Consider the following 27313-nt stretch of genomic DNA (forward strand, 5'->3'; position numbering starts at 1 on the left):
TTAATTACAATTAAACTAAATCTAAGATTAATTACCTGAACAAACAGCATTCAACAGTAACTCCACTGGGGAAGCAGGACACGGTTCATTAAATCAGGTCTGTCCCAATTTTATCAGGATGTCTGGTCCACCTGTTTAAAATGGACAGAAATAAAATAAATAAATCAGGATGGAGATTGCTAGATTGCTATGAGAGTTGCATAAGACTTCTCTTGTGCACCTTTCCTCTACTTGTCACAGCTTGTGTACTGTTCTAGCTCATACTCGAAACTTGGCATTGTAAACTGCAAATATTGTTGCCACTTATGACAAATTGCCTGCAATGTTCCTCGTTTGCAAGTAGTTTCAGATAAAACATCTGCTAAATGACTAAACGAAATGTAATTCGCTAAGAACAAATGGCACCTGCTGATTTCAGCGTTTATTTGTACACGCTATCTGCATTGTTTTAGCACCTGATTTACTGACGAAATTATGCAAAACGCATGCAAATATCTGCGCGGAATACAATTTGCTTACCAAAACCTCCCTATCTTGCAAAATGCTCTGCCGTATGCAGCAGACTTCTATGATCTGATTTAGTTGCTCGCAAAAAATGCAATAGTACATATTTCAGATGGATTTCATACTGAAGTGCCCATTCAGTTCCCCCCCAAAAACAATATAGAAGCAATATAAGTCATGAAATAAAATAGGCAGTTATGAGAGGAATCACAGTGTTACTGTCATGGTTGCACTTTGTCAGAAAGACTTGTGAAACGAGGTTAAAACGCATATTTATTTAAAAAAACACTTACATCAAGGAACATGAAACCACAGACAGGGTGAGGAATGATGACAATACAGTACCAGACAAAGGACTACATACTGTACCAACCTCAGAGGTATAAATACACAACACTGTTAAACCAACCCAGGCTGATTCTGAAAACGTACCCCTATATACATTTCTGGAGAGCACCAAATACATCCCAGGAGGTATGTTTGTTTTCGTGAAACCACCAGAGGCCTTTTGAGACCTCAAATTTATCGTGAGTGGCATTTGTGCCTGCTCTTCTCACATAAATCCACCAGAAGCTACTGTCGTCTGACTGACTGACTGATCAACCGACCGATCCCCCCACCTTCTTCCAGAAAAAGAACATCCCTCGCGGTAGCCTGATTTTTACCATTTTGAGATTTTACCACATTCTCACCCTGTTATTTACTTGTTTATATTATTTTTTGGGGGTTTTGTTTTTGTCTTACGTGCTTTCTGCAACCTTTCTTCGCCAGAATCGAACCCTGTCGCCCCGGTCAACTCCTTTCTGCATCTCAAGTTTGCAAATGTACGCTGCGAGCCACTGGGCAAACTGGTAACATCGAGAAAGCCGTCATGGAGGTAAGTAGTTAGCTGTTAGCGTGAAAAGGATCGCGTCAAACTGAACTGTATTGTTAATTTTAAAGACGAAATGCAGCCATATGTACTTGAAATGTATATAGGGCTACGTTTTCAGAATGAGCCCATGTTGGATTAAACTGATAACAACTAGGGGTGAGACACGGGTGGGGCTAATATTGATAAATGGGACATCACATGACACAGCAACTATATTAACACAACTATATGTAATCCATATATCCTGCATTTTGCTGGCTGACAAACTGGACATCTAAACTTTGTTTACCATGAGTGTGTTCACACTCACACCACCATTCGGGATCTGTCGGCATTTCTTACAATGTAAAAAAAATGCTGGGTTCCACATAATTTGTTCATGTTGTTCCAACACAAATCGATTAGGTTAACAAGACAGGATTAAACTGAATAAATACAGCGGTGCAACACAGGTGGAACTAATGAAACTAAAAAAATGGCGGGAAAACAGAACAAAGGAATCACATAAGATAAACAGAAGCACATAGAATGCAGCAAATGGGACATCACATGACACAACAAAGCAGACTCATGACGGAAGCATTATCAATGACACACACACACACACACACACACACACACACACACACACACACACACACACACACACACACACACACAACGAGAGAAATAAAAAGCTATCATATCCTTAAAAAATACTTTTCTCAATTGTTTGATCATCACAGATGCATTAAATATCTGCATGGTAAATGGAAACGACTCATTTTAATGTGATTTAGTGTAGCTCTTCTCTCTACCATAATGGCACACTGCTAATTGCAGCAGGCAAACAGCATTGGGTTTTGTGAATAAGGCAAAATCTATAATGAGACTAATTTACATACAAAGGGGGATGATTGTGTCCAAAAAAAAAAAGAGTTTAAATATTTAAGATGCTGCATCAGAGCATTTACTTTCTGGTTAAAGTGAACTGTGGGGGTTTAGTGAATAACACTGTGATTTACGCTAATGGTTATGTTAAACAGAAAAAAAAAAAACACTAAAGCTAAATAATAAAGTACTACAGTGGCCAGTTATGTGTATTTGATATTATCATTCCTGTAGTGCTGCGTACAGCAGATTGTAAAACTACACAGTTTGAAAGGAGTCATTTCGAACATCAGTAATCAGGGTTGCCAAGTTTGTGGTTTTCCCTTAGAATCGGGCTACTTTTAATCACTTGCTGGAAAGTTGATGTTTTATTCCCTGGAATAAGGGATTGACGTATTGCATCAATTATATTTGGTGTATAATAATCAGGTAATAAATAAAACAGAAATAATTAATGATTTCTTGTGCGGCCCGGAACCAATTCATCCACAGACTGGTACTGATCCGTAGCCCCGGTGGTTGAGGACCACTGCTTTTAGGTGTAAAAGGTCATTTAGATAATTAAATACAATATTGTGTACAATGTTTCTTTAAGAACTCCTTATTGCATGTGTGACCGGTTCTCACTTTACTCTGCGTTGTGTTGTTTAGGCGAAAGGAACCAGTCATATGGGAGTAAACAGCCTTTTATTCTGCATGAATAAAATAAACAAATGGCAAAGCTGAGTCTGTGCCTTCCTTAGGAGCTCACCAACCTCTCCTCAATCGCGTTTGCCGCGAACTGAGGGAGAGCAGGCGGAACCAGAAAACTTATACCATTTTACCATTTTCCAAAATACATCAATACATTGAAAACAAATACAACTATGATTTCATTAACTCTGAAATATAAGATATTTAAAGAAGAACTTTGAAAATACGCAATTAAATAAAAATAAATGATGATTAACAAGAAGAATTTTGAGTGAAATTAATATGTATAATATAACACCTGTTACACATGTTTTTTGAGGTTCTTCTATAGCACTGCATTTCTAAGAGTGTATCTGCTATTGTAACGAGCCAACCTAATTTAGCCAAAGACTAGAGATCTTTGGTCTTAAAGAAATAGTTTGTTACAGAATAAATCTTTACTTGAGGAGAGATTTTCTTTACTTGAAAACGGCTACTTGGCAAAAGCACACACGTTTGTTGTTGTTGTGAGTGTTCACAACAAATAGTAGACACATAAAAGATTCGATTGTTGTATTGATCTTATCTGTACGATCAAAACTGAAAGTGTCATTTAAGTTCATTTCAGCAGTTTGACGACACCACAGATGAAAACGCGTATACGCGGTCTTCGACCCCAGAGGGTTAAAACGCACTTGGTTTACAAATAAATGTAAAATAAAATAAAATAAAATAAAAAACTGACTGTAGTATAGAAACACTGATGTAATGAGCCTCTTTCTAAAATTAGGCTTTTTGGTAGGTTTTAAACATTTAAAGGGAAAAAATGTAATTCTTGTTGTCGATTGCAAACCACACATCAAACAATTAATTGTATTGATTCACATCAGTATTGTAGGCCTATTTATATGCCTCTCTCTCTCTCTCTCTCTATCTTCTGAAAGCAAGGGTTCACTGTATCAATTTGACGTAATAGATGCATTTTTCAGAGAGGATGCATTTGATGGCAGGACACATGAAGCACACAAAACAGATAATTCTATAAAACATAGTTTTGTGCTCTAAACAATTGTCTATAGAATTTAATTCTAATGAAATTAATATGTTTATGCAAAAATTTCTTAAATGATCTTAGCATATCACTTCAGTCTTTACATTGTTTTCCAGTTACATTAAGAAATGATTTTTAAATGTAATTTATTTAGAATAGAATAACAATTAGATGATGATAATAATAATAATAATAATAATAATAATAATAATACTTTTATTTATAATATTTTCTAAAAAGTATTTGTTAAAATTATATAGAATTTTTATAGATTTATAAATAAATGGGGGCGTGGCTTGTTGTGGGCGGGGACTTGTGGGCATATCGGCGGGGCATAAATTCTCACTCCAAGCTAAAGCCAAATGTTGGCAGCCCTGCCTCACACAATTGACAAAATATGACCTCAATCTGGCAACATGTCACCCAGTTGCACTGTTGATTTCTTCGCAGCTGGTAGATGCGCTAGCAATGTCAGTAATAGTAAACCGGGGTGAGAGGGGAAGGCGGGGTTGTTTCATAACTCATATCACCTAACATTGGGATGCAACTAATAAAACAATATACACAATAAAATACACCTGCATGCTGTTTCAATGCATCTACAGTCAGATTACGTTCGACAATTGTAAAAAGATCCAGGTTTTCCTTTAAAACACCACGTTAAAGTAGTGCAACTAGTATCTTTTCTTTCTTTTCCACCACTTTTTCTCCTGTCATACAGATATGTGTGATTGATACAAGCCTGCCAGTCTGTAGCATGTTGCTAATTTTAGCACAGCCCCCTCCTTTTCTCTCCCCCTCTCTCTCTGTCACCTGGGGAGAAGAGTGGTAGCAGCAGATAAATTGGGTTCCTGCCCCAGAATCCATCTCTTAACAGCACTCAGTAAACTTGGTCATCTGTCAGACATGCGTACACTCTGTGACTGATGTAGTGTGTTGTATTCCAGGGGGCTGTCGATAAAAATAGAGCGCCGACATCAGTAAACACGCGGATGGATAGATAGAACAACAGACAGCAGCCTAGTTGCGCTTTCCTTATATAATTCTAATTGCGCCCCATCTTTAGGCTGCACAGCTATAAATATATAGTTGAAGTCAAAATTATTAGCCCCCCTGAAAATTCTTTCCCCCAATTTCTGTTTAACGTAGAGATTTTTTTTCAACACATTTTTAAACATAATAGTCTTAATAACTCAGTTTTTATCTTTGCCATGATGACTACATAATATTTGACTAGATATTTTTCAAGATTCTAGTATTCAGCTTAAAGTGACACTTAACAAGGTTAATAAGCAAATGATTGTATGGTTTGTTCTGTAAACCAGTGGTTCTCAAAGTGGGGGTCGGGACCCACCGAGGGGTCGTGAAACAATGAAGGGGGGGGGGGGGGGTCGCCTGGTGATTTCCAAAAATCTATGAATTTTTTATTAAACCATAAGAGTTACCGGTAACACTTTAGAATAACTATCCGTTATAACTAGTTAATAGACCATTAATAAACAAGTAATAAGTTAACAAGTTATAAGTGACTTGTTAAATAAAAGTTAATAGTTTGTTGATTATTTTTAACTGTGCCTTATAGATGGCCAGTGGATAACTTACAAGCTGTTAGTTAACAAATTGTAACTGACTTCTTAACTGTATTTTAATGATTTATAATTATAGCTTATGAATTAGTAATAGATCATGAACAAGCGGTTGGTAAAATTACTTAATAAAGCTATTTTTCATTTATTAACTGTTAGTAAATGAGGAATAGTTGTAACTTTAGAATAACGTCCCAATAACATGCTTAAGCTAATAACTAACACTTAACTATTATATTTACTCACACTTAACAGATTAACAAAAATTAAAGGATTAAAATGTTACAAAAATGACTATTTTTGTCATAAATATAAAAAGCACTGCCTCCATGCCTTCCTCATCACGGGGGGCTTTTTCAGTTTATTCATGACAATTTGCATTTTTATAATGTTATTATTAGTAGTAGTATTTATTATATACATATTTTATTTTTTTTTTTTTATAAAAAATTGTTTAGATTTGTCCACCTGTGGGGTTTTGGATATGTCTGCATCACAATATGGGGCATAAGTATAGGACGTGTGTTTGAATATAACTCCTTTTTTTTTGACCACACTGCAATATTATTGTTCATTTATTTATTTGCTGTAAATTAGAACTGAATTTAGACATAGTTATTCAAACAAATCTTTGCTCTTAACAAACAAAATTAAATATGTGGGCTAATGGATGCCGTCAGTGGAGTGAAAATACTCCACGAAAGGAGTAAAGAGTAAAAGTAAAGAGGCCGCATGGAGGAGGCTCGTTCTTCATCCTCGCGCTGCAGATGGTCTGTTTAACTGTTTTCTTGCTTACAAAGTTTAACTTGTTTTTACACTTACAAAGTCCGCCATGTCAAACAACGCAATTGACTCTTACACAGAATGGGAGATGAAAGTGGTTTAATGCACGTTACGCTCAAAACACACCCATAACTCATTAAGAGATTAAACACAACCCTGTTAGACCATGAGCCTGAGTGCAGAGCGTATTTGTCTGTCCTTAAAAAAGGAAAAGAGGATTCAGAGACGCCCTTGCACTTTAGACTTTGCGCCTAGATCGTTAAAATAGAGATCTTAGACACAATCTTTCTGTTAGCATTGCTGGTTTTGAAGCCAACTGGAAATCCTTTTTCAATTATCTGTCAAATGTCAAGGATAACAGTTTAAAGGTGTGCACACTGGCCTAGACATATATATTTAACATGGATAACCTATTCGTTAAAAATGATTTTGATATCAGCATTCTATTTAATTCACTAATTATTTTGTGCAACGTTCAGCTTTTTTAGCACCAATAAACTCACAACATGGATGGAAACCCCACGACACTGCAGAAGGTCAATAAAAAAATATTTTAAAATCTTTTCTATCTGTCTTTTGTCTTTTTTTTATTAGTTTGCTTTTTTCATTTCTGTTTTTATAGTTGTTGTTGCTTTTTGAATTGGTCTGTGTTGCTTTAAGGTTAAAATAAAAATATAATATAAAAACAAATATTGCTAGGGGGCTAATAATATTGGCCTTAAAATGATTTGTAAACAATTTTTGGTCCCACTTTATATTGTGGCCTTAACTAATATGTACATACACAGGAATTAATAGTTTGCTACAATGCACTTATTGTGTAAATACATGTATTTACTGTGTACTTATGCTTGATTAAATACATGTATGTAATTACATCTGTAATTAACTTTTGTAATTACATTTGTAAATACACTGTTGACCATCCCTTACACCTTAACCCACCCTTAAACCTACCCATAGCACCAAACCTGTTCATAACCCAACCTCTATCCCAATTCAAAAGCACCACAAGTGGTCTCAAATACATTATAAACACAGTAAGTACATTGTATTTATTTTTTTGATGTAAGTACATAGTAGTTAAAGACACTTAATATAAAGTGGGACCCAATTTTTTATTATTATTTTTATTTTAGCCGAAATTAAACAAATAAGGCTTTCTCCAGAAAAAAAATAAAAATAAAAAAAAATTACTGTGAAAAATTCCTTGCTCTATTAAACATAATTTATGAAATTTTTGATAAAGAAAGTTCAAAAACCTTTTGACGTCAACTAAATATACTGACGAAACACACATGTGATCTGTAGCTGGACTGATATGAGGTGAAATATAAAAAGAGGCTATAGATATTTTGGTCTCAGGAACTATATAGGTCACAGACCACTTTGCCTCATTCAGTCTTTCAACCTTACTGCCGCTATCGCTGTCAGGAGTGATTAATATTCCAATGTCCTCATGCAAATTTACCCAAATAGGGTTGGCGTGATTGGTGCAACTGCGGTAACCGGTGTCAGAGGAGACCATTTAGTGAGATCATGCATATGCATGAGCTAATTCATTTATCAGCTCGGCTGCAGTTAATCTTTGAACATAAATATGCAGGGCTTTTTCATTTTCAGCCAAAATAAAGAAAGAAATGGTAGACTCTGGCCGTACGGGGTGGCGTGAATCGACCACCTGTCTCTAATCAGGAAGAGATCATCAGATAAAGCGCGCAAGCGAGTGAAACGAGACAGTATCACTCTGTTACAAAATCTCATCAGCTGCAGCTTCTTCGCATCGTGGGGTTTCCATCAATGTTGTGAGTTTAATTGGTGCGAAAAATCTGAACGTTGCACAAAAGAATTAGTGAATTGACATGCTAATATCGAAGTATTTTTTTGGCGAATTCATAGAAATAAATACATTTATCCCTCCATTGTTTCAAATACATTGTAAAAAAATATGTTAATCAAGATTAATTATGTGTTTTCCGTTTATTTATGGTTGAGAATTACATTTGATCTCTGCTCTGACGACTTTTGATGCAAAAAATTCAATTCTACAGTTTGACAGTGACTTTCATAGCATAGAAGCCTAGTTTGAAATAATATAATAGATAAGAAATACTGTAGAGAGAAGCAAGTCTGTAAAATAAGAGAACATGTACTGACAGTGTATTACAAGGTTTTTGTAGTGTAATATAAAACACCAACCCAGACAATATGTTACTTTAAACTATTAGAATTGTGAATAAGTCACTTTTTTCCTAATGTTTTTAGATCGAAGGTTGTAGGAAGAAAAGATCAAGATCTTATAATGTGATTCAAAACAAGGAGAAAAAAAAACAAAAAATAAAAATACGAATTACAACCCTGAAAAAAAAAAAAAAAAAAAAAAAAACAGCCTAGGCTTGTTGGCTGGTTTTAGCTGGTCAACCAGCCTGGTTTTAGAGGGGTTTTGGCCAATTTCCAGGCTGGTCTTAGCTGGTCAGATTGGGAAATGAACATCTAAACCCAGCTTGACCAGCCTGGTTTAAGATGGACATCCCAGCCTGGCTAAAAAAAAAAAAAAAAAACCTAATACTACTAATACTTCCCTTCTTAGACTTTACAGACCTGAAACTTGCCTATAGCACTTATTCATTGTTGCTCTTACTTGTGTAAATTTCTTCCTTGTCCTCATTTGTAGGTCGCTTTGGATAAAAGCGTCTGCTAAATGACTAAATGTAAATGTAAATGTAGGCTGGTCAAGCTGGTTTTAGCGGGTCATCTCCCAGCCTGTCCAGCTAAATCCATGCTGGAAATGGCCAAAACCCCTCTAAAACCATGCTGGAAATGGCTGAAACCAGCCTGGTTTTAGAGGGGTTTTGGCCATTTCCAGGCTGGTTTCAGCCAGGCTGGTTTAAGCTGTATTTTTCAGCAGGGAAACTATAAGAACTGTTAATTTTTTGGATATATTTTATAGTGTAGTTTAATTCTGAATGGCAGCATGACAACAAAACCACATTGTTATATTTCCAAATGCTGTTCACTGTTTCTGTCAGCGATCTCCCAATAATATCCAGCTGCAAACTGAACCACCATCAGATCTAACAGATTTAGGATGTTTATTATAATATATAGTTTTAGTTTTTTATGTATAATTAATTTTTTATATAAAATACTGAAAATAGAAGGCAAAACAAGAAGAAACATAACAGTTTTAGTAACTCATCTCTAATAACTGATTTATTTTCTCTTTGCCATGATGACAGTAAATAATATTTTACTTGATATTTTTCAAGACACTTCTATACAGCTTAAAGTGACATTTAAAGGCTTAACTAGGTTAATTAGGTCAGGTCAGGGTAATTAGGCAAGTATTATTGTATAATGATGGTTTGTTCTGTAGACTATTGAATAAAATATAGCTTAAAGGGGCTAATAATTTTGACCTTTTGGGTTTTAAAAAATAAAAAAACGGCTTTTATTCTAGCCAAAATAAAACAAATAAGACAAAAAATGGTCCCACTTTATATTAAGTGTTATCTACTTAACTACTATGTACTTACATCAAAAAATAAATACAATGTACTTACTGTGTTTATAATGTATTTGTGACCACTTGTGGTGCTTTTGAGTTGGGATAGAGGTTGGGTTATGCACAGGTTTGGTGCTATGGGTAGGTTTAAGGGTGGGTTAAGGTGTAAGGGATGGTCAACAGTGTATTTACATATGTAATTACGAAAGTTAATTACAGATGTAATTACATAAATATATTTAATCAAGCATAAGTACACAGTAAATACATGTATTTACACAATAAGTAACAAACTATTAATTCCTGTGTAAGTACATATTAGTTAAGGCTGCTTAATATAAAGTGGAACTGAAAAAATATTATCAGACATACTGTGAAAAATTCCATCATTTGGGATATATATATATATATATATATATATATATATATATATATATATATATATATATGTATGTATGTATGTATGTATGTGTGTGTATATATATATATATATATATATATATATATATATATATATATATATATGTATATATACATATATATATATATATATATATATATATATATATATATATATATATATATATATATATATATATATATATATATATATATATATATATATGAGCATTTCATATGAACATTTTAGATAAAATGTCAGACAGGTGGGCCTTCAAAAATTGATCGGAAAAAGAAGTGGGTGCTGAAGTGAAAAAGGTTGAGAACTCCTGCTTTAGTGAACTGAGAACTGTAATAAATACTGTAGTTTTCTTTTTAACTACCGTAAACTGGTGTGTTGTAGTATAAAGTCCACCATGTATGTTGAAAGCCACAGTATTGGCTCATTTGTTTACATTACTATGGTTGTGCTGCTACCATAGCAACTGTAAAATTACCACAAGAGATTAATTTCCTTCAGCTTAGACCCTTTATGTGATCACCACAGCGGAATGAACTACCAAGTATTCCAGCATATGTTTTACGCAGCGGATGCCCTTCCGTCTGCAACCCAGTACTGGGAAACACCAATACACATATACTCATACACTGCCGCCAATTTAGTTTATTCACCTATAGCGCATATCTTTGGGGGAAACTGGAGGACCTGAGAAACCCACGCCAACACGGGGAGAACATGCAAACTCCACACAGAAAATCTCAACTGGCCAAGCCGGGATTAAATCGGCGACCTTCTTGCTGTGGGGTGACAGTGCTAACCAAGTCTTGATCTGAATGTGGATGGCGTCTGCTCATAAAGCAAGAGGTTTTTGTAGCTCAGGTATATATTATAGCAGAGCTTATGTGTGTGTGTGGAGACAGAAATACAGGCAGGGAGAAAAAGACCCTGAGGGGAAAGAACAGAACTGAATCAAGGACAGCGGGAAGGAATATCTGTGCAAATCAGATCCAAGACTTAGCAATGAAGGTCTAAAATGCAGTACAGGCTGAACCGGTGATGATGGATCACATCTGTCTTCCTCCGCAGCTTTCATGTCATCTCTCAGAGCACCTGACTGATGCCAACATGCTAAACTCATCTAGCCGAATTCGCAGTTTTTTAGTTTTGCTGGAACTAATGTGCGTTCTGGAATCTGGTATCCCTGCAGGAAATTAAAGCTGCATTAATGAGCACATGTTCTAGTTGTTTCCATGGGGGGGGAGAGGGGGGAGGCCAGACAGGTGGTTTGTCAATGACAGTAAGATGGTCTGCAGGTAATGCAGTAAAGCGGGTGGTTGCAGGCACGTTGCAACATCACAGACACCCAAAGGAGAGAAAAGTCACAAATGAGAGGTTTTAAAAATGATAACGCATTAATTGTGGTATCTTGTTACCCTACTGAGGATAAGTAAGAGGTGTGGAGACCGGATAAATGCATGTGGGACATTTTCAGAAAGTCCTGAACCAAACACACATAGAACTGTGATATATATATATAAAATTCTACAGCATTTAGATTTTTTTTTTCTTCTTTTTTAAATATTTCCCAAATGATGTTTAACAGAGCAAGGAAATTGTCACAGTATGTCTGATAATATTTTTTCTTCTGGAGAAAGTCTTATTTGATTTATTTCGGCTAGAATAAAAGCAGTTTTTATTTTTTTAAACCATTTTAGGGACAAAATTATTAGCCCTTTTAAGCCAAGTTTTTTTTTTTTTTTTTTGATAGTCTACAGAAAAAAAACATAATTTCACAATAACTTGCCTAATCAACCTAGTTAAGCCTTTAAATGTCACTTTAAGTATAGAAGTTTCTTGAAAAATATCTAGCAAAAAATTACTAACTGTCATCATGGCGAAGATAAAATAAATCAGTTATTAATGAAATTGTTTATTAAATCTATTCTGTTTGGAAATGTGTTGAAAAAACTCTTTGTTAAACAGAAAACGTGAAAAAAAAAGTAAACGGGGGGGGGGGGGGGGGGGTGATAATTCTGACTTCAACAGTATATTGAACATTTTTGTTTTTGAATATTTATATATCATGTGTTTTCAAAATAAATGAATGGATGATTGAGTGAATAATTGAAAAAATACAGTTAAAATATACTACCACTGCAAATAGTAATAATAAAAATAATAATAATAATTTAAAAATGTGCTATGCAGCTTTATAGTTTTATCTACATTTGAATGTGCACTGCATGCATTTTATGAATTTGGTTGATTTATTATTATTATTATTATTATCATCATCATAATTATTGTTATTATTGATTTATTATTGCCTGATTTATTTATTGGATTATTTATTATTTATTATACAAATTACTCATTCTTTTTATCTTAAATTACATAAACCTACGAAAATTCCAGTGTAATGACAGTTTAAATAAATATACATACATAAAAAAATAATAAATAAATAAATAAAGAAAGAAAGAAATACATAAAATAAAAATTGACTTGACCACATACTGTATTACAAACTCAGTTAGACTAGTTTGCAACATTCATTTAAACAAGCTTTATCTATTTGGCACCTTATATTATATATATATATATATATATATATATATATATATATATATATATATATATATATATATATATATATATATATATATATATAATTTAAATAATTATACCGTATATTTTGTTACTAGAATATATTTGCTACTCTGTAAATTTTTTTCCAGCAAATTTATTTTGTATTCCAGCAGCTGAAAAAAAGTAAAATAATGGCCATTAAATTACAGAAATTAACCGTAAAATAACACACGCTAAATTACATAGATTTCCGGTAAATTGTCATTTGTTTTTTTCTCAAAAATTCTATAATTTATCATTTGTTTTTTTCTCAAAATTTTCGATATTTTACTATCTGTTATTTCACGGTAAATTTCTGTATTTTATCCTCTGATATTTTACAGTAAATTTTTGTATATTAACGGCCGCTATTTAACTTTTTTTTTGGCACCCCAGCTACCGGAGAAAAAAAACGTAAAATAATGTTTGTTTGTTTTTTGTTTTTACAGACATACTATATATCCATCTATATTTGACAAAAACAAGTACGTATTGTCATTTTATTTTTACAAAGATTATTTAAATATATATATATATATATAACAGACTTGCATGCTTTAGCATGTACAAAATTCATCAAAATAAATAGTATGTGATGTGGATCCCTTTTTTACCCAGCTAAATCACTCCAGTAATATCACAGTATCAAATTAAAATGCATAAATAAAGAAATACAAATTCTAAGCAATTGGTTTAACCAAAAAAAAAAAAAAACACTACCTATTTTCCCAGCATACTCTAATCTAGCACGACATTTGCAGGATATCCTCTGCAGCCATTAAACAACACTTTCATCTCTTCCCAGCAGTATCTGTCGGTCCGCCGGACATACAGTATATCCAGTGCTGCCTGTGCCTGTCCAAGAATTAACGACGAGGTTACGTTTAATTACAGGCCTCGGTTCCCCACACATAGAATATTCCTCCCCTCACGAAATGAAAATTAATTGCATGAAGCTTAAAGCTCATTATGAGGTTTATCCTGCCCAAAGCCATGCTTATCACCATCTATGATAATGAAGTATCCCGTAATCCCCAGAATGATGGATATAGAGAATTCATTATGTTTTGCACAATGCTGACACCAGTGTGAGATACGCACTACTGATCCTGTGTTTTGTCCGCGTCCAAGTAGAGTTGTTCTTTCATTTCCTTGTCATTTCCTTTGTATGCTGCGAATACATGCCCGATTTGGATGTTTGCTTTGAAATCTTTATTAATGTTCTTTGCGCTGGCCTTGTTTGCAGTGCACATCGGGATAAAAATAAATGTGAATAAATCTCGAGTAGCGGAGCATCCGGCACAGAGGACCCAGAACCACTCAATCACTCATCTGAGATGCTAGAAGAAGGAGGATTTGGATTTAGCTGCACTGCATAAAATAAATGAGCAGTCTTCCGTATTTTGTGATTTTTTGTTTCACATTATTATTATTTTTATTTCCATTATTCAATTCTATACAATTCATGTTTATTTCTAAAGCGCTTTTATAATGTAGTTTGTGTCAAAGCAGCTTAACATAGAAGTTCTAGCTAATTGAAACTGTGTCAGTCCAGTTTAAATGTGTCAGTGTGGTTTAAATTTCACCACACTGAAACACTAAAGAGCAAATCCATCGATGCGCAGCTCCACAAGTCCCAAACCAAGCAAGCCAGTGGCGACAGCGACAAGGAACAAAACTGAAACACCAATTGACGTGAAGGAAAAAACCTTGAGAGAAACCAGGCTCATGACCATTTCTCCTCTGGCCAAACTTCTTGTGCAGAGCTGCAGTCTTGGCGCCTGAGCCTGGAGAACGCTGGACGTCCATCGTGGAGAAGCTGCAGGTGTGAGTAGGTCACCGGTGGGTGTTTGGGATGACCGGCATCAATGTAAAGACTCATCTGTGACTTTGTTATTATTTATTATGCTACCTTGATCTTGATTCCAGCAACTTTTAACCTTGAAAATTTCCAAAAAGTGGCTTTTGTTACATTTTTAATAGTTTAAAGTGATTTAGTGTCTGGGTTGGTGTTGTTATTATGCTACAAACACCTTGTAATTAACTGTCAATACATTTTCTGTTATTGTTCAGACCTATTACTCTATATAATATTTCAAACTAATAAAATGTCAATGAGGTGACAAAGTGGAGCAGTATGTAGTGCTGTCGCTTCACAGCAAGGAGGTCGCTGGTTCGAGCCTCGGCTCAGTTGGCGTTTCTGTGTGGAGTTTGCATGTTCTTCCTGTGGGTTTCCTCCGGGTGCTCCGGTTTCCCCCACAGTCCAAAGACATGCGGTACAGGTGAATTGGGTAGACTAAGTGTCACATCTGTCAGTGCGCTGTAGTGCATCAGGACTCAGAAGGCACTACAGCGTCCCAGAAAGACTACAATTCCACACATACCACACGCATACACCGGAACACATACACTGACCTGTCATCACATCTGTTCTGTATTACCGTTGATTATCTGGACTATATATTCCATCATTCCACTGTTGTTTGTCATCGCGTCGTTTGTCTTCCTTGTCTTTCCTGCCGCCGTGTTTCCAGTAAGTCTAGTATTCGAGTTTTGATTCCTGAGCCCTGTCTCTGTTTTATGTTTCTTGTTTTGTTGTTTATTTGTACTTTGAACACCTTGTTTCTCTGTTGATGCGCACTGTAAATAAACTGCACTTGGATCCGCACCTTTTCGTTTCCGTTTCAATCACGCATAACGTGACAGTAAGAGTGTGTGTGTGGATGTTTCCCATAGATGGGTTGCGGCTGGAAGGGCATCCGCTATGTAAAATTGTGCTGGATAAATTGGCGGTTCATTCCGCTGTGGCGACCCTGGAGTAATAAAGGGACTAAGCCGAAAAGAAAATGAATGAACAAATGAATAAAATGTCAATGAAAGTCACTTTGTTAAACTGTAAAGTTAAATTATCAACATCTAAAGTCAACAGAACAGAGATCAAATGTAATTCACAACCGTAAATGATCAGTAAACACTTATAAATCACACTATATAAAAACTGTCCAAGATATTTTTTTGTGTGAACACTTCTGCAGGCAGAATGTTATAGACTTGTATAAGGTGGTTTTGGTTTATAAGGCTCTTGCTTGACTTTCTTTGGCGCTGGTTTATAATAAGAGGTCAATGCGACAGCTGTCCTGAACAATCAATGGTAAACAGAGGGGATTAAACTAGGGTTAAACCAACTAAGAACCACAAACAATCTGATTTAAGCTGTTAGTTTGTTTTTTAATTGGATACTGGAACGAACAATGAGATCAACGTTGTTTTTCATTATTAGTTCATGACATTTAATGTATTATTAAACTTAAAGGATACTTCTTATGCCCCTTTATCAAGTCTCTGATGTCCCTATATATGAAGTTTTAGCTTAAAATACTCCACAAATTTTGTTTTATAACTCTTTGAAACTGCCCATGTTAGGCTTTTATCCAAATCGTGCCATTGTAGCTTTAAATTCGAATGAGATGCTCTTTTCAATTCAATTAATTTTTATTTCGATAGCACTTTTACAATGTAGATTGTGTCAAAGCAGCTCAACAAGATCTAGTAAATTGAAACTGTCAGTCCCGTTTTCAGAGTTGAAGTTCAGTTCAATGTGGTTTAAATTTCACTCCTGAAAGTTCAAACGCTAAAGAGCAAATCCATTGATGCGCAGCTCCACAACCAAACCAAAGTCCCATACCAAGTCCAAAGTCCCAAACCAAGCAAGCCAGTGGTGACAGTGGCGAGGTACAAACTTCACCAATTGACGAAAGTAAAGGAAAAAAAGAGAGCGAAGCTTCAAATAGCCATATGTAGCGGATTCAAAGGAGGACTCTTGTTATCTCTGAATGTCAAAAGAATTGTTTTAAAAGAATGTCGTCTATGAAGACTAAAATATTCATTTGTGTATCCTAAAACTCGACATCTTTAATGCTTGTTAAGACTGTGAAATTATCTTCAGCAGGTATTGTGTGAAAACTCTAATGGCGCATGGCTTCTTCCCACTCAGGGCTTTCTATGCTAATGAGGGAGAGATCATCACAAATGGGCGGGGTTTTCCACCTCTAATGACATGTACAAAGGGAGAATGTCAATCAAAGCGATTCTGCAGACGAAGTGATTATAAAAAAAAAAAAAAAAAATATATATATATATATATATATATATATATATATATATATATATATATATATATATATATATATATATATATATATATATATATATACATATAATTAATTAATTTTTACCGTTGGTGGCTGGTTATATTTGTACTCTGCTGCCACACAGCTGTGTTTAAAGCCCTTATAAAAGTTATTTTGCATAATAGTTCCCCTTTTAAAGTAACTCAATCTAAATGTTGTAACAAAAAAAGTCATTTATCAAAGTCAAATGTCCTACATTGCCTTTTATTCCCACATCAACAATTGCTCTTATTTCTCAGCCCCTTGCTTCTAAACCCCCTCACCCATTCTGTGATTGATGGATAAAATCCATTCTGCACTATGTCCGTGTTTCTGGAAATGTGTCACGTTACGGAGGTAAAATTGGTTTCAAATGCTTTTCACTTTGACTTCCCTTCTAAAAAGCTTTACTGTCATGTTATGTTTCCATGAAGAACCTAAAACACCCAAGGGTCCTTTTCAAAGAAAACACTATATATAACATTTACAGCAATGCCATACAAGTACCATTTTTGATTGCGATTTGATAACGATCTTTGTTAAAAACACCCTAAAGGTAATTTTTCTAGCCAATATAGAACATTTGGTGGAATATAAAAGTTCCATGGATGTTCTTTGAACCATTTAAGTCATTCAAAAATATTTTTTTATTAAAATGAACCTCACAATAAAAAAAAAATAAAAAAAAACAGAATCGGTTCTCTTTGATATGAGTAATTCAAAGCAATCTCATGGCAATTCGTAACTTTTTTGATTTAGTGGCTAATTCGTACAATTCAGTACGATTTGCTCATCACCCAATGACGGTTGGAGTTAGGGGTAGGGGTTGGGTGCCACGCCTCCTTTTAACAATCGTTTGAATTTGTACGAATTAAGCTGCGGTCACATTATGGCCCGTTTCCACTGAGTGGTACGGTACGGTACGATTCGGTTTGGTACTCTTTTATGGCCGTTTCCACTGTCAATAAGCGTAATGAACCAAACCGTACCGTACCACTTTTTCGGCACCCTTTCGAAAGGGTCCCAAAAACGAGAAAGGGTACTAAAAGGTGGAGCTACACGCGCAGCCGAACGCTGATTGGTTACAGAGATACGCCATGAGCTTGTGGAGCTAAAAAGAATGTAAACAAAGAATCCGCCATGTTCTAATACACAGCCGAGAGATTACATGGATATACTATATGCATAAAATAACCAGCTATGGATGACTCGGGCTCAAACAAACCGTGTCGTCGTCTTGATGAACAGACACAATGCAAAGAAGAACAAAATCTGCCGTGTCCTGTTGTTGCTTTACGAGCCCGTCTAAAAGTGCGAGCGGTATTCGCTTTCTTCTGGGAGCACGCGATCGCGTCTATATTTGATATAACAAACTTCTTGAGCTGATGATAATAACGTGTAACGTTACGTGATTGTAGAAGTGTCTCCGTCATCTGATCCATTCAGAAAGAAAACTTTGGCTCTTCTTCGTCTGACAGACTGGTCATTTTGGGTTCAAACTGTAAATTAAGGAAAATCTCAAACACACCGCTTCCTTGTGTGACAACATTAGAAATTCAACAAGCCAAAATCAACAAAAAAAGCCAGATTACAATTTGCTAAATTACATTGGGGAAAAAGAATACTTTTTGGAGACATGTCCTGCGGTCTGATGGAGCTAAGATTGAACTGTTTGACCATAATGACCAGTGTTACATTTGGAGGACAAAGAGGAAAGCTAACAAGCTTAGGAACACCATCTCAACTGTGAAGTATGGGGGCGGCAGCATCATGTTGTGGGGCTGTTTTGCTGCCGGAGGGACTGGTCCCTTTCACAGCTAACAAGAAAGAACATTATGTAGAAATACTGATGCAACATCTCAAGATGTTAAAACCTGGCCACAAACAGGCCTTCCAAACAAACTATGACCCATACGGCCAAATTAGTTAAAATGTGCCTAAGCGACAACAGAGTGAATGTTTTGGAGTGGCCATCACAAAACCCTGACCTCAATCCAATAGAAAATGTGTGGGCAGAGTTGAAAAAGCTGGAGGAATAGGCCGAAATTCCTTCAAACTATTGTGAGAAGCTTGTGGAAGGATACCCAAATCATTTGACCAAAGTAATACAGTTTAAAAGCAAAGCTAAAAAAAAAAAAAAAATACCAAGAAAATGTGTAAACTTTTGGCTGTCTAGAAATTTTTTTAAAAATCTCAAAAAAAATTCTCTCATTATTTTGCTATTTAGCAAATCTCAAGACATCAGCCAAGAAATTAAAACTTGGCCACAAACGGATCTTCCAAACAGATCATGACCCTAAGCATACTGCCAAATTAGTTAAAATGTGCTTAAACGACAACAAAGTAAATGTTTGGGAGTGGCCATCACAAAACCCTGATCTCAATCCTATAGAAAATGTGTGGGCAGAGTTGAAAAAGCTTGTGCGAGCAAGACAGCCAACAAATCTGACTCAGTTACACCAATTCTGTCAGGAGGAATAGGCCGAAATTCCTTCAAACTATTGTGAGAAGCTTGTGGAAGGATACCCAAAACATTTGACCAAAGTTATACAGTTTAAAAGCAAAGCTAAAAAAATACCAAGGAAACGTGTAAACTTTTGACTGTCTAGAAATTAATAAAAATTCTCTCATTATTTTTTTTCATTTAGCAAACGTAAATCATTTAGGTAATCCTAACAGAGCTAAAATAGTAAACATTTTTTGTAAAAAAAAAAAAAAATAGATATGTTCCTTTTTTTAGAGTGTATGTAAACTTCTGGTTTCAACTTTACTTCATTTGCATGCATTATAGACCGGACATCTTTGTCTCAAATAACACTTGTGATAAAACTCACAGACTGCAGACCTCCAGTAGGCTCCTGCAGACACATGGAGTTCTTGAAAACGCTGTATGACTGCAGATTACAACTATGACCTACAACTATGTGGACACCTATTCATTGTACATATCGCTGTCAATTTCACATTGTCGTTGTTTTTGCACTGTCTGTATTTTGTACTGTCGTTGTATTTGCACTGTCTGTATTTTGCACTGTCGTTGTTTTTGCATTGTCTATATTTTGTACTGTAGTTGTATTTGCACGATCTGTATTTTGCACTGTCGTTGTTTTTGCATTGTCTATATTTTGTACTGTCGTTGTATTTGCACCATCTGTATTTTGTACTGTCTGGAGGCAGCACCTAAGCTTTTCACTCATCATAGCACACGTGCTGCTAATGATGTGACAATAAAAGTGATTTGAATATGATTAACCAACACGTTTTAATAAAGGATTTCTTCTGCTTGTTCAAGTCTCCTGGACTGGGTTCTTCTCTTCAATCATTTTTTATTTTTTATTTTTACAATTGTATACCATATAGTATGGAAGTATGTAATTTTGGATGTAGCCTCAGATCCCAAAAGACGAAATCTTAACTTCCGTTTCATGTCGACTTTAATATCAGCTGTAAAAAGTAGTGTTGCAATGACTATTTCCCCACGGCTACAGTGCATAAATTTGCTCATTAAACTGCAGTGAATGTCACTCCAATGTACAAAAACGTCAGATCAATTTTTAGGACCGCACAGCTACTGTATATTGAGTGGTCTATTACTGAAGCTAACTGCTAAATCTGCGGATTGCCAAACCTTTGACCTTTGACCAATATAATCTCTATTAGCCAGCCATTATGACAGCATTGATTGAAATTTTCTTAACAAGTCTGTTCAAACCAGTCGCTTTAGTGTGGCTCATGGTGAGGTGATTGGACACGACACACACACACATACATACACTATGCTGGACTTTCAGGTTTGTGAGCCGGACAGGTGGCTCCAGCCTCCCAGCGGGAACGGAGCGCTTTCGAAAACCTCCATCTGGAAACAGCTGCTGTTTCCCACCACAACAACAAGCTGCCCTTGAGAATCTCATGTGGCCGAGCGGATCGAGTTCTACACACAACAGCTTCGGTCCAAACCCGATACCCTCACGCATTGTCCACCGCAGGTCTGAGCTTTTAGCACACAAGGTCGGAGGGTAAATTAGCTTTAGTCAAATGCTAAACTGAAGGGAGTTTTCTTTCACTCCCTGGGAACAACAACTTGTATAAAGGTGCGCAAGGAGTCAAATGTTACTCCGCCACTTAGGTGGTTACGCCGTCAGCCAACTGTGGCGAAAAAAACAGCAGCAAATAAAGCTATTCAGCTCAGCTGGAGCGAGGAGAAAGGGAGGATGTTTATGGAAACGTCAGCCGTCTGAAATGGAGCGGAACAGGTGATGGACAGCAGCGAGATTCAGGTGGGGGGAACGGACACAAAAACTAAGATGAGAAAGAAAGAGATCAGGCAAGAAAGATAGCATCTATAAAAAAAATAAATATCTACCACAAAGTCTGTATCTAAAGACAATTAAGACTGTAATCAGTTAAAATAAAAGCAACATTCACCAAATGGAATTCACAGGAATTTATATGCAAACTCTTTATATTGATTAAACAGAAATTACTCTATTTTAATAAATATCTGTTTCCCAATCTTTGGGAAACATCCATACACACCCACTCATACACTACAGACAATTTAGCCTACCCAATTCACCTGTACCGCATGTCTTTGGACTGAGGGGGAAAACGGAGCACCCAGAGGAAACCCACGCTAACGCAAGGAGAACATGCAAACTCCTCACAGAAACGTCAGCTGACCCAGCCAAGGCTCGAACAAGCTATCTTCTTGCTGTGAGGCGACAGCACTATCTACTGTGCCACCGCATCGCCCTGTTACAGTACTTACTATTGTAAATACACCTACTAACTCTAGATCCAACTCTTATCCCAACCCTAACCATATTCAACATGGGCTCATTCTGAAAACGTAGCCCTATACATTTCTGGAGATCGCGGATAATGTAGCCAGAAGTATGTACGGCTGCATTTCATATTTAAAACGAATGCTACAGGGCGGTATGACGCTGTTTCCTTTCGTGCTTACCAGCTGCATGCTTACCTCCATATGGAAGGCTTTCCCACTGTTACCAGTTTGTCCAATTCGCTTGCCCTGTGTGTCGGCGCACTTGAGATGCAGAGAGGAGTTGACCACGACAACAGGGTTCATGTCCGGTGAAGAACGGTTCATCAGAAAGCAGGTAAAATTAAAATAAAATCACATGAGGGCTTTTCTTTTTCTGGATTGCTTTTTAAAACTGTCGGTTGGGTTTAGGTGATGTGGGTGGGCGCTGAACCACTTGAGTGTGAGTAAATGGTGAGAAAAATAATTGGGTGAACTATCGACTTAGTGATTATAACGAGGAAGAGAAAGACTGTGAGGCATTACTACTGACACAATTATATTAAAAACAACAAATATAAAAACAATATGCACAAAGCTGAGGCATTTTGTTTACAGTTTTTCTCAGTGGCTTTGGTGCATTTCTCACTACACTATTTACATTTGCACAACAGGTAATGCATTTCTCAAAACAATTAGTCATTTGTGCACATACTAGTAGCAGTTTCTCATTCTTTTCAACAAATTGCAAATGCTTTTGGACGTGCATCAATTGCTTTCATACAACTCTCTGCTGTTTATAACATTATCATTTGCTCATGTCATGTCAGTCAAAATGAACTAAACTTGTAAATGCTGAATAGTCATTCAATATAAAACTAATAGTCCTCATTTCACTACTTGAGTCATTACATACAAAAATGTTGAACTTGATGTCAAAATCTTTCAAGGAAATTTTATAAAACTAATTTAAATCTTTATTTTCCTAAAATGTCTTTAAAATTGAACAATTTGATGAATGATTTACAGACCTATGTATGTTGTAGGCTCAGTTCCGATATGTTCTGCAATATTGTGTACAGTTGTGCACAGCTTTACCCAAAGGGAGTTTATGTTTGTTGTAAATAAGGGTGTGTTTATTCTTTTGCACAATGCTGGTAATAAATGAGTGTTGCAAAGAGCAAATGGAGTAAAAATGTGAAACATACATATTCAGTGTCTTGTACTCAGATACCTCACTAAATGCAGTGATGTCTAACTTTACTGTAGTTTTCAAATGGCTGTGCTAATAGTATAGAGTGCTGTCTTGAGCATTTTCAGGAAGTGTCACCAAAATCTGACTTTTTTGCATTGAAAAATGTAGAGAGTAAACTGTCATGATGAAAACATGACAAAGCCATTTGACTATCCTGTTCATAAACAATGGTGTCAGGACTTTTCATCTTGATGACACTGACATTTTGATTGACATGAATACTTGCTTTTGAGGTATGAACTATCCATTTTGAGCAAGTTGACACGCTTTTGCAGGTTGTCAGCTAGGTTTTGCAGTTTGTACTAATTGTTTTGAGAAATGCTTTAACTGTTGTGCAAAAATGCACTAGTGTTGTGAGAAATGCACCAAAGCGACAGAGAAAAACTGTAAAGAATCACTATAAAAAATATGCACATAAAACATTGTTTTTCGACAATTTCAATCCTTTATAGTCAAATTCTTAATTAATGAAAACAGGTGGTTCAGAATTAAAGTACTGACTCTCTTTTAAAGTTTGTAAATCTGAATGTATTTGAATATATTTTATATGCATTTGTCATTTTAAAGTAAATAGATCAGCACACTATCATCTCAAAAACAACACAAGAATAAGATGCTTTGTTTCTATTGAGGACTAAGAAAAACTTGTTCATGCTTTTATCACCAGCAGGGTGGATTACTGTAATAGACTCCTCAGTGGCCTTCCCAAAAAGACAGTCAGACAGTTCATCCAGAACACTGCTGGCAGGATTCTGATTAGAACCAGAAACTCAGAGCACATCACACCTGTCCTGGGGAATATAATTGGCTCCCAGTTACATTCAGAATAGATTTTAAAGTATTACTTATTGTCTATAAATCACTAAATGACCTAGGATCTCAATACGCTACAGAGATGCTCACTGAGTACAAACCTAATAGATCCCTCAGATTATTAGGATCAAGTAAATTCCAAGAGTTCAGTCAAAGCAAGGTGAATCAGCCTTTAGCTACAAACAGCGCCCCCTGCTGCTGGAATCAGCTTCCAGAAATGATCAGATGTGCTCCAACATTAGGCACATTCAAATCAAGACTTCTGCTTAGCTGTGCTTTTACTTAATGAAAACTGTGCTACGTTCGACAGATCACACTATTATTTCTTTTTTTTTTCTTTACATATTTTAATCATTTTTATTTTCTGTTGTTTTTATTCTCTAATACTTCTTTGTTAATACTTCTTAATACTTAATACTTCTTTGTAAAGTAACTTCTTTACTTACTTGTTTTGTTTATGTAAAGCACTTTAAATTGCCATTGTGCATGAAATGTGCTATATAAATAAACATGCCTCTGAATTCCAGTTGACTTGGAATCTAAACTGATATGACAAAAAAATAACCCGTCCATAATTTCAGAAATGGCTTTGACGAACTTCTTTTATAGCAATAATAATAAAACACCATTGAATTCTGCATGCTGTCTCCATTCAGTTCCATGAGCTGAACTTGAATTTCAAAGCCACCGTCAGTTCGTGTCTATACAGTGTGTATGTACAAATTCGTACATATAGGCCGGACATGTGCATATATTCATGTCTTATGAAGCTGGTAATGCCGTAGGGATTTGCAAAGGGAGATTGAAGGCAGCGGGCAGTTGTGTGATTAAACTGGCAGAGCCCTGGAGAGGTTTCAGTCGGCCTCGATTGGCAGGGAGAGCGCTAGAATGTGTTATGACAGGAACAGCAGCGGTAACAGGGCTTTCATCTGGAAAAGGTCCTCATTAGAGAGGGAGACGAGTATGAGAGCGCAGCTGTGGTCTACACACACACACACACACACAGTCAACTCCACTGCACACCGACACTCTCGAACTCAATAAAACACTTTCCACAAGATGCAGATTCCAAAAGAAACTGGCAGATACGACTTCATCACACACACATCCACACTCACACAGGTAAATAGATTTCCTCTGGGGGTAGAAATGCGGTGGTCAGAGCACTAATGATGGTGAGATGGTGAAAGGTGAGCGGTGAGCGGTCGGGTTTCTCTCCGCTAGATTACACAAGTCATTAGGAAAACGTTCAGGCACACACAAACAAGCGAAAAACTAAAAAAAAAAACTAAAAAAAAAAAGGGGGGGGGGGATGTGTGTGTCTGGAAATAGTGCAACACACCAGCTAAAAGCATGATTCACATTAAAAAGGAAGACTTTTGTGGACATTAAAAACAAATATTTTACATTTTGAACATCATTAGCCCAAAAATCTAAATTCTGGTATCAGCTTAGTCCCTTTATTTATCAAGGGTAGTCACAACGGAATGAACCGTCAACTTTTCTGGCATATGTTTTACACAGCGGATGCCCTTCCAGCCGCAATCAAGTACTACAGCCAATTTAGTTTATTTAATTCACCTATAATTGAATAAACTAGCACCGGAGCACCCGGAGGAAACACACGCAAACACGAGGAGAACATGCATATTCCACACGGAAATGTCAATTGGCCCAGCTGGGGCTCAAACCAGCATGCATCTAACCACTGCCGCCCAGTCTCGGTCATACAGTGGGGAAGTACAAAATAATAAAAGGGGGAAATATACAATCAAGTAAACATGGTAATACAGTCAAGCTAGGAGCAATAAATATATACCATAAAATAGAAAATCAGGAGAGATTATTGATGTGATGTCAAAAAGGTGTCCATAGCTGCCAGAAGTCATCTGACTTTTGATGTATCTCATAAGGCGAGTTTCTCAAGTGGAAATAACGCACATACTTGAGACATTCACATTTAAAAGGAAGGCACCTGAGGAGATGACCACAATAAAAGTATACATTTGTTTGCCAGATAGACCAAACATTAAACACAAATGTTTGGTGTGGGGGACCAACACATTAGCTCTACAGAGCTTGCGTCACACTTAGCAAGCAGATACAGCTACTCAGCTAACATGAAAACGACTGTCATGTTTCCTAGTTCCTCTGAAAGCCCGCCCTCAAGAGGCTGTGATTGGTCAGCTAACATACTGTGCTGTGACTTGCAGATCAGATTCATGTCACAAGGAAGCATCTCTGCTATAACATTACAGCGCATCTGACCATGCCCCTTCACTGCGAGTGGTGAATGCTTGTAACCTGAAGGGTTTATGACATCATTAACCCGGATGTATTTCTTTTTTGTAGTCCCCACACTTTGTTCGCTGTAAAGCTAACTCTGTAAAAGCCAATGTCTCCTTTTGCATTGAACTTTAAGGGTCTTAAATTCAGAGATGTTGTTTTCTGTTCACACAGCTACATTACACATCAACTAAAGTTTAAAATATGATATCGTAGTGGACCAACCCTTTAATAGTTGTTAAGGTGTTAAGTATTTGGGTTTGGGTATTTGGAATGTAGAATGAGATCATGCAGAATATAAGTACTAATAAAGAGCCAACAACTTAATAACAGGCAGGTAATAAGACATTAGTTAAAGGAATAGTTCATCCAAGTTTAAATTTACTCACTAGTTACTCGCCCTTAAGTGACACCTTTTCGAAAAACTTTACGAGTTTCTTTCTTTTTTCGAACACAATAAAATAAAATAAAGATACAGGGGGGATAATAATTCAGGAGGGCAAATAATTCTGACTTCAACTTTATATTCTAATATTCCTCGCACTTATGCTGATTTTTAGTCACTTTGGAGCTTCTGTTTCACTTAGCATGCTGAAGCAGAAGTTCAGCTGGTACAGAGCTCAGATCACTGTCTCAGCGAAGAGCTGCGCGTTAACATTTTATAATTCGCTGCATGACATTTTAGGATGATAAAAATTTGAACAGGCAGCCATTCCCTGAAACGTTCACTGTTTTAAAACCGATTGCAGTCTATAATCCAGCGGTGTCGAGTTATTTTTACCTCATCTCTGAGGAAAGGATTTATTGAATGTCTTTAATTGGAATATGGTCTTATTTTGTATCTCTTTATGAACAATTTAAAGGGTGAACAAACTTTCAGTAGAGGGACAGAAAGCTCTCACATCTGTGTATAGAGAGCAAATGATGGCAGAATTAAGAGTTTCAGGCTAAACAAACTCTTTAATCTATGATGCACGTTAGGTTGCCATCTCCAGGTTGGAGGGAAGTGCTTACCTCTTGTGGAGGAGTACAAGTATCTTGGGGTTTTGTTCACGAGTGAGGGAAGGATGGAACGTGAGATTGACAGGCAGATTGGCAACAGTAATGCGGTCGATATCTTGGTCCGTTGTGGTAAAAAAAGAGCTGAGCCAAAAG

At 36.2% G+C, this 27313-nt stretch overlaps 1 long non-coding RNA gene across 11 annotated transcripts in view; it reads right to left on the reverse strand.

Moving 5' to 3' along the window:
- LOC137487507 (uncharacterized) overlaps window positions 1-27313 on the reverse strand; it is a 255307-nt gene that overhangs the window by 200754 nt on the left and 27240 nt on the right. For all 11 annotated transcript variants that reach the window (XR_012390167.1, XR_012390165.1, XR_012390169.1 and 8 more), the window contains exon 2: window positions 36-131. This is a non-coding gene — a long non-coding RNA (uncharacterized lncRNA). The remainder of the gene's footprint in view (window positions 1-35; window positions 132-27313) is intronic.

This window comes from Danio rerio, chromosome 14, assembly GCF_049306965.1.
Source record: "Danio rerio strain Tuebingen ecotype United States chromosome 14, GRCz12tu, whole genome shotgun sequence".
In the NCBI taxonomy this organism is placed as follows: Eukaryota; Metazoa; Chordata; class Actinopteri; order Cypriniformes; family Danionidae; genus Danio; species Danio rerio.